Source organism: Palaemon carinicauda, chromosome 6 (genome assembly GCF_036898095.1).
Source record: "Palaemon carinicauda isolate YSFRI2023 chromosome 6, ASM3689809v2, whole genome shotgun sequence".
Taxonomy (NCBI): domain Eukaryota; kingdom Metazoa; phylum Arthropoda; class Malacostraca; order Decapoda; family Palaemonidae; genus Palaemon; species Palaemon carinicauda.
Genome location: NC_090730.1, coordinates 148,379,375 through 148,390,307, shown reverse-complemented (window position 1 = coordinate 148,390,307; position 10,933 = coordinate 148,379,375). Strand labels below are relative to the sequence as shown.

At 39.4% G+C, this 10,933-nt stretch overlaps 1 protein-coding gene across 2 annotated transcripts in view; it reads right to left on the bottom strand.

Annotated features, from left to right (window-relative positions):
- The window catches only part of LOC137642709 (zinc finger protein 850-like), a 59,162-nt gene extending 51,208 nt beyond the window's left edge, over positions 1-7,954 (bottom strand). Inside the window, exon 1 of one of the 2 annotated variants that reach the window (XM_068375511.1) lies at positions 7,894-7,954. The gene's annotated coding sequence lies outside the window, so the exon portion shown is untranslated. Of the gene's footprint in view, positions 1-7,534; positions 7,718-7,893 lie in introns of those variants that run through there. The other variant, XM_068375512.1, reaches the window with a different exon arrangement.
- Between the last annotated feature and the right edge of the window lie 2,979 nt (positions 7,955-10,933).

Sequence of the window (10,933 nt, the reverse complement as noted above, 5' to 3'; positions counted from 1 at the left end):
CTTGCTTCAATTCTAATGAAAGAATTGCCTTCTTCCTGTACTGCAACTTGGCTTCTTAGGCACCATGATTATAGGTAAAATCAAAAAGGAAATGTGAGAAAAGGAAGAAAATAAGCACTGTTAATAACAGACCAAACAGAAGACAACCACACGATACACACAGGAAGAGAGAACTGAGCACTCGACGCTCAATGGCGTAATGTTTACTTCGTGTGTCGAAATAAAATTCGGGTGTAGAGTCAAAAATTTGCTCGAATTTTACTTCGGATGTTGGAAAATTCGGATGTAGATACGTTCGTGTGTAGAGGTTCCACTGTATATGTATTGCTGCTGGGTCCGGGACTGGAGAGCAATAGATTGGAAGCCTCTTGGTCAGCGAGGTTGCAAAGAGATCTATGGATGGTTTTACCCCAAGTGGCCCAAAGTCTCTTGCACACATCCTTGTGGAGGGTCCATTCGGTTGGAATTACTTGCCCTTTCCGACTGAGACAATCTGCTATGACGTTCAAGTCGCCTTGGATGAACCTCGTTACTAGGGAGATGTCTTGACCTTTTGACCAGATGAGCAGGTCCCTGCGATCTCGTACAACATCAGTGAGTGGGTACCTCCTTGTTTGGAGATGTACGCCAAGGCCGTGGTGATGTCCGAGTTAACTTCCACCACTTTGCCTCGAAGGAGAGACTTGAAGCTTTTCAAGGCCAGATGTACTGCCAACAGCTCCTTGCAGTTGATATGCATGCTCCTCTGACTCGAGTTCCACAGTCCTGAGCATTCCCGACCGTCTAGTGTCGCGCCCCAGCCCACGTCCGATGCGTCCGAGAAGAGAACGTGGTTGGGAGTCTGAACAGCCAGGGGAAGACCCTCTCTTAGGTTGATATTGTCCTTCCACCAAGTCAGACAAGACTTTATCTTTTCGGAAACCGGGATCGAGACCGCTTCTAGCGTCTTGTCCTTTTTCCAGTGAAAAGCTAGATGGTATTGAAGAGGACGGAGGTGTAGTCTTCCTAGTGACACAAAATGTTCCACGGATGACAGCGTCCCTACCAGACTCATCCACAGCCTGACTGAGCAGCGTTCCTTCTTCAGCATCTTCTGGATGGATAGCAGGGCTTGATCTATTCTGGGGGCTGATCGTCTTGTTGTTCAGCAACGTCCTCATCAGAGGGTTCCTCATCCGAAAACTGATGAGGAAACGGCAACGGAGTGGGAAACGTCTGGCTCGCTGAGTCCGGTCGCACTGGTGCATGTGTGACGGAGCCGGACACAACATCATGGAACTGCTGCACAGTCTGTGAACTGTCAACAACCATGGGTGCGCGAGGAAGCACAGCGTCAACCCGAGACTGTCTAGACCGTCTGGGTTGTGCAGTCAACACCCTACCGGGTTGCTGAGGTTGACGCACTGCGTCAAAACAAGTCACCTCTGCTGGTTGTTGAACGTCCTGAACGTCAACAACCACCTCCGAGCGTCGCTTAACGTCAACGTGCGGCTGGCAACCCACACTGGGTCGCATCGGTGGAGGAACCACCTCAACTGGCAGACGCGAGTAGGTTACCTCAGCGTCAACAGGGCGCACAACCGACCGGTTGGAAGGTTGTTGGCCAGAAGGTTCGGTAGCAACCTTCTCCGCATTAAAGTCCTCTATCAAGGACGCAAGCTTGGACTGCATGTCTTGCAGCAAAGCCCATTTAGGGTCTACGGGAGCAGGTGCGGCAACAGACGGGGTTAGCGACTGAGGAGGTACCGCTTACCATCCCTGAAAGCCTTGTTATGCATGACATAATTGTACAGCAAAACTTCAAAGGCTCGAAAACAGCTGTGAGGTTGACCTGTAAAAAACTTGGAGCGTCTCCTGGCCAGGCGCCAGGGAGAGTCTACGAGAATTGAGAAGTCTATCTGGGCAGAGGCATGAACTCCCAAGCCGAGAACTTCTCTCGTGTCATATCAGACTCTCGCTCTATAAACCAGTTTAAAAGAAGGGAAAGCAAAGGCTGTATCCCCCAAACTCCTCTTGGTGAAAAACCAGTCGCCTAGCCAACGTAAAGCTCTCTAGGAGAGCGAGAGAGCACTAGCTTAAAAACAACGGCTTCGAAGTAGCTAGGCCTAGTGTAAGCTCTGACGTTTAGGCGAACGAGGAGCAGCAGTTACAAAAAGGTCCGGACAAAGATCCTTAAAAAAATCATCATGATTTAATTAAAGTCCATAGGGGGCTAAGCAGCTTTAGGCTCCTCTCCATCTGACAGAGTCCTCAAGGGAATATCAGTAGGAGGGGGAACAGCAACTTCCTCATCTACAGGAACCTTGTCCGATAAAAGCTGAGTCTCAAGCAAGGGAGAGACCTACCGTGGTGGCAATGCTTTACAAGCAGAGTCCACACTCACTGGTGCATTAGTAGCGGACCAGAACGCAACGTCATGTAACTGCTTGACAGTCTGTGAACTGTCAACAACTGAACTGTCAACCACAACAGGTGCGTGAGGATGCACAGCGTCCACTCGAGACTGCTTTGACTGCCTAGACTGAGCAGTCAAAACAACTCTAGAATGCGGAGGTTGACGCACAACGTCAAAACAAGTCAACTCCGATTGTTAGTGAACGTCTTGAACGTCAACAGGAGCATCAGCAAGTGGCCTAACGTCCAAATGCGGCTGAAAAACCACACGAGACCGCATCGAGTGTGGTTCTCAACAACCTGACTGACGTGACTAAGCTACGCCAACGTCAACAGTAAGCACAAAGGAACGTTAGGTTAGCTGAAAGCCAGGATATCGATGAGATAAACGGCTAGACTCAACGGACTAATCGGCAGAATAGTCTTCCATAAGGGAGGCAAGCATATACTGCATGTCTTGCCATACAACCCATTAAGGATCAACGGAAATGGTTGTGGTAAGAGACGAGGGTAACGTCTGTGACCGCAACACTTTGCCAACAAAAAAAGACTCTCGGAGTCTGTGTTACGCTTTTGTTAGGCGGCGAGCAGTTATCCGATGACTGCATAGGGTCAGAGCTGTCCTAATGGTTGTAATCAGGACGCTGGAACTGTCCTGAAAGGACTGACTTTCGCTTAAGGGCTTCGAAACCTTGTGACAGGTTTCTTATGCGAAAAGCCTTCGGATGACGAGGAGAAACAACGTCTCTCTCGTCTTATGGTAGGGGAGATCTTGGTAAGATACACCCGATACCATAGAGGGAAAAACGTCTGTTCGTTGATCAAGGCCTCTCGAACCCATAAGTCGTTTGACATTACTTCTCCCCTGGGCTTGGGAGCATGCAAGAGGTCCCGGACTAGGTGAACGACAGGCACGAACAGACGAACCCTCGGACGCAACACTGTAACACTTTGCGCATATCACTTTATCACTTCGATTTTCTGTTTTGCACTTATTTCACTGAAATCGAAACTTTTACTTATTTCTACCTGAAACACGCAATTCTACCCTTCATTAAAAGGTAGTAATTGCGAAATCAGTCGTATAATGCAAGCTCATTAATACCAGCAAAAAACAGAAAACATATTTTAAGATAAAAAAATCAGTGGCTGGGAAAGAGACTAAACACTAGTTCATATAACTACGTTTTCAATCTCTCACCGCACGTAGCCTGGGGACGAGAATAAAAAACTAAAAACGTTTTATCCTTCCTCCCCGTACAGCGACTAGGGACGAGAGTAACTCGAGAACAACGTTACCCGCTTGAACGGAACGTTTTCTATCCTCTCTCTCCCTCCGTCTCTATCTCTCTCTCTCTTTCTCTCTTGATTTCGCACCTAAGAGAAGAGCCCAATTATATTTCGTCAAAAAAACATGTTATTTGACTAAAGGAAAAAACTGAAAGGTTTTTCAAATAAAAAGTTCCTTTAAAATAGAATTTAAAACATTTAAGCTAAGAAAGAATGAACAAAACGTCAGAATCGATTTACTCTTACTGCAAAGTGAAACCGTGATACACTCTCTCTCTATCGTAACGATAGAGCGCATGTTGAACGTCCTGAACGTCAACAACTGCGTAGCATAAATAAACTAAACGTTAGTTCATCTTTGAAAACAGTACGAAGACTATCAAAGAAATTCTTTCATAAAATATTACATTTAAAAAGTTTTAAATCCTTAGCTCTTTAAAAGCTAATTACGATATAAAGGGCTCAACGTTGATTAACTTCGGTTTCCAAGTTAGGACCGCCTACTCTCAGGAAAGGTCGCATATAAACAAAACATTAAAATTTATTTTTATATGTTTATAATAAATGGAAAGTTAATCAAAGAGGCCTAATAAAGGCGGAGAGATATAAAATATATAGAGGAAAATCTATAACGTGATAAGATAATTACTAAAAGCCTAAACACACTTCCGTCTAAGGGAAGGGTCGGCCATTTAAAAGTGAAAGAAAGTCCATACTCTCTTTGTCCCCATAATTAAATCTATCCAAAACGAGTTCAAGATTTAAGATGAAGATAAAACACCTGCATAGCGAAAGCTCAAAACTAGAATATAGTACTTCACCAAATAGATGTGAAAAACTCCAGTTTAGCAACAGCGAGTAAAGTACGTCTTGTCGACACCTCGACAGAGAGAAAATTGAGTCTTTGTTTACATTTAGAGCTGGGTATCTGGTCGACAGATGGCGCTGTTGGGCACACCCGCAACCTGTGTAGCGATAGCTGGCGAGTTTTTCCGTAGAGTTGTCTGTCGAGCAACAGAGTTGCAGCTATATAATCACCGGCTAAGTTAAATATTGAAAATTGAAAAATATAGATTTTTGCCAAACAGTTTCACTAGAATCATTCAAATCACCTATAAATACACCAGAAACACCTCTTATGATCTTCATTACAGATACTATACTATAATTTTACCTTAAAAGTATACCTAAACATGGGGGTTCCCCAGTAAGGAAACCATTTTTGATATCCTGTAGATTGTGCTCAACATAGTTTAGTTGCCCTTAACATGCCGAAAGTAATTGTGGTACGTTTTATTATTGTTCATGACGTCACGGCAGGGGAATGATGGTTCTTCATTAAGCGAGTGTCTTGAGATAAATATTCTTTGAGTTCATTATTTTACACCTTAAGTATTTCATCATCATTTCCTCCTATTTATGTACTTTTAATTTTATCGCTCTACTAAAACTCAAATCTGCTAGTCTAGGAGGTATATTCGTCCACACACGTAAGCCCAATTTGCTATTTACCTTTTAGTTTCATTTTTTATTTGTATGCCAGATATTTAGGGTTAGTATCATGTACTGTACTGTATGTTTCCATGAAGTCACAAGATTGCTCCTTGTATTGTAAGTAGAATACTATATAAAACTCACAAGCCATAAGTCTTTTAAAGCCTGTTATAAACTAGAGATGGCATCTCAAGACCCCTAGCCTATTCACCTCGTTGCACTGCTGTTGGGGAGAAGGAAGCTGGACGATGGTGAACTGAAAACCACCTCATTAACCTCCAAGCCGCACTAGTGCATAGTAGGGTCAATTACCTACCGCGAGTCGACTTCATGCTCTCCGCTTGCCCCATACCAGCCTGTCCCCTTGTACATCAACGGATCCACTAGGAGCAAGGGAAAAAAATATAAGCCTCAGAAGCCCGAGACATTGAGGAGGAAGCAGTGATCCTTGCTGGAAGGAAGATTGAGGCTAGGGGCAAGTTGGAAAGGGCACTGACTCCACTAAAGCACACTACAGTTTTGAGGCAGAACTCGTGACTGCCATTCTCTAGACACAAGCACCCAGGAACTGAAAACTGTGAGTAGTTTAATTAATGGCCATTTCCCCTTTAAATAAGTACTCATTTTGTTCTAAGTGAGGTTTAGAAAATTATCTGGCCTTTCACTTTTCGGGCTGCGTGCGTGGAATTTAACGTAATTTTGGTTTATTTGTTGATATTTGTCTCGGGTCACTGACCACGAGTTTTGACCTCACAGTACTGCTTAGGTTAGGATAAGGTCATTTGCAATAGGATTTTATTTATTCTGATTAAGGGTTAATCCCACATGTTTATTCAGTTTATTATTTTCATAATGTTCATTTGTTTTGTAAATTATGGTTAATACTTCTTCATTTATAAAAAATTGTCATTTGCATAAGCAGTTATTAATTTGCCTTGGTTTTCATCTTTGCTGTAATCTTGTAATTAAAGAAATTAGAATAAATTGCAAACATTGGTATCTTTAATCCTTTTATTTGAATCATTAAGTATCAAACAAACCAGTAATTTGGTTTGGGATAGTTATATCCAAGATACTGAAGAGAGTACGGTAACCTACTGTGGCTAAGTTAGTATTAGCGAGTATAGGCCTCTTTCACTTAGTGCTTTGAAGGTGAAGACCCTCATTCTTACTTTAATACATCACTGCTCCCATCCATTGCCATTTCCTATATTAATGTAAATCCCTGTCCAGCATCTCACTGGGGTCGCTAGGACGGATACGAAATAGAGTCTAATAGTGAGATGGCTTTGGTACTGACAAAGCTAAGGTAGACTATTAATCAATTACCGAGTCACGTATGGATTTTTAGGTCTCTGGACAGATGAATCTTTTTCTAGGGTGAAGGTTTGTGAACTGCATCGTCAAAGTCAATGCGAGGGTGTTGAGCCCTTGGGTGATAGTGGTACTATCCACACAGATTAATTCTTTGTTGTATGTTATAGGGAGACATTCCTGGACCAAGGAATCAGAAACATTTCCCCACAATTGGGCTACCAAATTTTTTGTCTGTCAAAATATTCAGTCCCGTGGCTAACGCACAACATGTACTTCTTGCCGTAACACATAAGCCATAAGATAATGTTAAATTGCGAGCAAAGCGAGCCACGGATGAGCATAGATCAGTACATGAATAATCAGTGTTAGTTCAGCTGATCAAATCAGCGTAAATACGCTTAATTATACGTAGGTAACAAAGGACATGGTTAAGGACTCCCATTTTTTATGAAGAGCAGGCCTTGTGACCCAATGATCTGCATGTGTACCCTTGTGTAAATGGTTAAAAATGCTTTAGACAAAACAAGAAGTCTTATTCCAAATTAATTCTAATACTAAAATCAGAGCCTTTGTATATCAGCGGCCAGTTCCTCACACGTTGATTATAAATAGACATCAACTAACCTGGACTTTCCCCCCTAACCTAACCTACAAGCCGTGTCCTTAGTACTTGCTTAACGGGGGGGGGGGGGGGGGGCGTGACCCCACTTACACTACCGTATCTTCCTAAGTTAGACATAATAATACATAGAGGTGACCGTTATCATACACACACCCCATGAAATCTACCTCGGTTCATATTAGTAAACTTTCATGAAAAACTTGGTTGACTGGTTACGGCCTGAGGGTCACAGCCTGGGCTAGTATATCTTCCCACAACCAGTATCTAAGGTATGCTGCACGGCCACGAACCTTTCCAGTAATGAATATGTTTAGAAATAAGTAAGCAAACATTAGATTGACCCTAAAGACTAATTCTTGAAGTGTCGGCCGACGAAATAAATTACGACTTGGATAAAGGAAAAGAGGACAGGGTTACCTCTATATAACGCCCATGGTCTTTAGGGGTTATATGTACAACGTACATTTAATCACCATCATACCCACATACAGTATCTATGTATTTTATTTGACATGAGGAACGTACTGCAACAGTGTAAGCAGTTCAATCGACACATGATTCATCTCATTCTCGGTGTAATGTCATCGACGGCCTTCGATGTATCTGCCAGACGAAGGAGCAGCCATTTTCAGTCAATACTGAACTGCATTACAGCATTCCCACGAAACAAAACTCTCTTTTGAACTACAAATATAAGCCCTATATGAATGGAATACAACAGAAATCTCCCAAATATCACAAGACCTCAAAATATAAATGGACTGTACAAAACTTACGTCAAAATTAGGACGCCAGATATTTTTCCAATGTAAACAATATCTACAAAAGACAACAATAATCAATAGAGTAACTAAAAATTCATGGATTAGAAAGTAAAAAGATAAATTCACCAAGAATAGGCTATAAATATTGAATAAATTTAATTCATATACAATATTATACGACTTTGAGTTTAAAAATAATTTATTCGGCTAATTCTATTATTAGATATGATGCTGTTGTGACCGTAATGGTACTTTGCCAGACGTAGGGTGTGTCATTGGTTATGCTTTAATGAAGTTATTATTTTTTAACCAAAGTGGGTTATAAATTCAGAAGAGAATTAAAAAGTTATTGCGTATTAACTTATTTTGACAGTGATTTTTTAAAGATTTTTATAATCTGTTAATTATTATGTGCTATACACCTGGCAGCGTAGCGCAAGAAGTAACAGTACATTCATTCATTACTATTTCGTTGCGTCGTCTACAGTTCTTACGTCTTAAATAACCCTTTAATAGTAAACGTCGCGTAAAGATGCGACTAACCTTTTGGCGAAAGATTCTGTGATACCTTCAAGAATTCCATCGCCAATTGTCTAATAATCTATGGAATAACATTCTTGCTTTTATCCATGATGGAAATGTTAAAAACCAATTGGAAATAATGTAAACCTCTCGCTATCTACAAGTTGTTTAGGAAACGGAAAGGTCACTGTGCTATCCAAATGTAGCACAATATCTTAGTGACTGACCGCATTCCCACTTGCCCAGATGATTAGAGTCCAAAACCTTATTCGAAAAAAAAATAGTTTAATCGTTCATTACTCCGCTTGTATTTTACTTATTCCCTTTCCTCACTCACCTATTTTCCTTGTTTGAGTCCTTGGGCTTATATCGTCCTGCTTAAATAATACATACATACTGTATATCAAGGCACTTCCCCCAATTTTGGGGGGTAGCCGACATCAACAAATGAAACAAAAACAAAAAGGGGACCTCTACTCTCTACGTTCCTTAATAATAATAATAATAATAATAATAATAATAATAATAATAATAATAATAATAATAATAATAATAATAATGATAATACAGTTACGGGCTACTTAAACAGTTAAACGTCTTCTCACCCAGACTAGAGAGGATATTTCGTGTTCGTCATTTAACTGAAATCTGATTTAGTCAAGTAAATTTTAAAATGTTATGAAAAAATTGTTTGACTTGTCTCCTTGACCGGAAAATTTAAAAAAGAAATTAGGATAGTTACCAATTATTTTTTGTTAATATAAATTTCCATCTATACCAGTCTTCTTCTACCTCTTTACACTTTAGAATTATAATCTGATCGTGACAATTCCTTTCACATGGCGCGCTGTGATACTTCAAAGTATTTCTCACCCTTAAAATCTTCCTTGAGTAGCTATACTACCTAAAATTTTCATTTCATCAGCTTTTTTTATTGTTTCTTCCATTTGCATTCAACATTATTTTTCTTATTCCATAAAGGAGATTTACAATAATCCCTTTACACATTCCTACATTTTTTGACAGGCAACTCAAGCGTCTTATTGGTCGTTTAACCTTCATCTTTCTTGCTTTCTTTATTTTGTGACTTATGCAACCTTTTCTCCGGCATATTTATTCCTAGATGCTTACAGTACGGTACATGAACCAATAGCGTGCAATCTTTCCCAATCTATATTGGCATTCGTGTATTTTATTCATCTTACAGATTCTTACTCTTCCTCACATTAACTCTCAACTTTCTCCTCATGCAAACGATTTCAAACTATATTAGTAGTGCCATAGATTTCCCCTACTGTACATAATAAACAATTCTCAAACATATTCGCAGTTATTTTTCTCATACCACAACTTAGCTTTTTCTTACTTCTCACATCTCGCTCATAAATTGTACCTTAAGTCTTTGAAGCACCTTGTCAAGGATTGTTAACTCCTTGAAAGCGACAATGTTCCTGAGTCAATGGACATAAAAATTTCACTTCTGTAGGATGCATGGGAAAGACGATAATTACATCATTCCTGCTCTGCTTGCTGTGCATCATTAAATGGTCAGCAGCTTAGTGTTTGTAGCCTTATGCTCTGTATTGTACTGTAAAAAAAGATAACCAAAATAAATTGATAAAGATGTATATATGTAGGCTACTGTATATATATATATATATATATATATATATATATATATATATATATATATATATATATATATATATATATATATATATATGTGTGTGTGTGTGTGTGTGTGTGTGTGTGTATGTAGGCTATATATATATATATATATATATATATATATATGTGTGTGTGTGTGTGTGTGTGTGTATGTAGGCTATATATATATATATATATATATATATATATATATATATATATATATATATATATATATGTATATATATATATATATATACTATATATATATATATATATATATATATATGTATATATATATATATATACTATATATATATATATATATATATATATATATATATATATATATATATATATATATATATATATATATATATATATCGTCATTAAGATATATTTCTCTAGTTCAGTGTCTGACTTCAAGGAAATAGATCTGATGGTAGTTCGCGCCTGCAGCACTAGTTCATACTGAATCAATGAAGGATCTCCAATGCATTAGTAAGCTTACTATACTCATTTTTTTTATTGGGGCGCATTTGCACTGACTTGCAGCGGTGACCTTTTAGCTCGGGAAAGTTTCCTGCTATCTGATTGGTTAGAATTATCTTGCCTAACCAATCAGCGATCAGGAAACTTTTACGAAGTAAAAGGGCACCCCTATGAGTCGGTGCAAATCTTCCTCACTAAAAAGAATTGACTATATTAGTTCATCAAATCTTCTACACATATGAAAACATTCAATTGTTTTTCTATCACTCATACTTCCTGGATATTTATAGGTGCTTCCTCCTCAGCATTTCTTTACTCATCCTCTCTTCCTCCCTCCTAATATTTAAGAATTATACTCTTTTCACTAGTTTATTGCAAGTGATTCTTAATA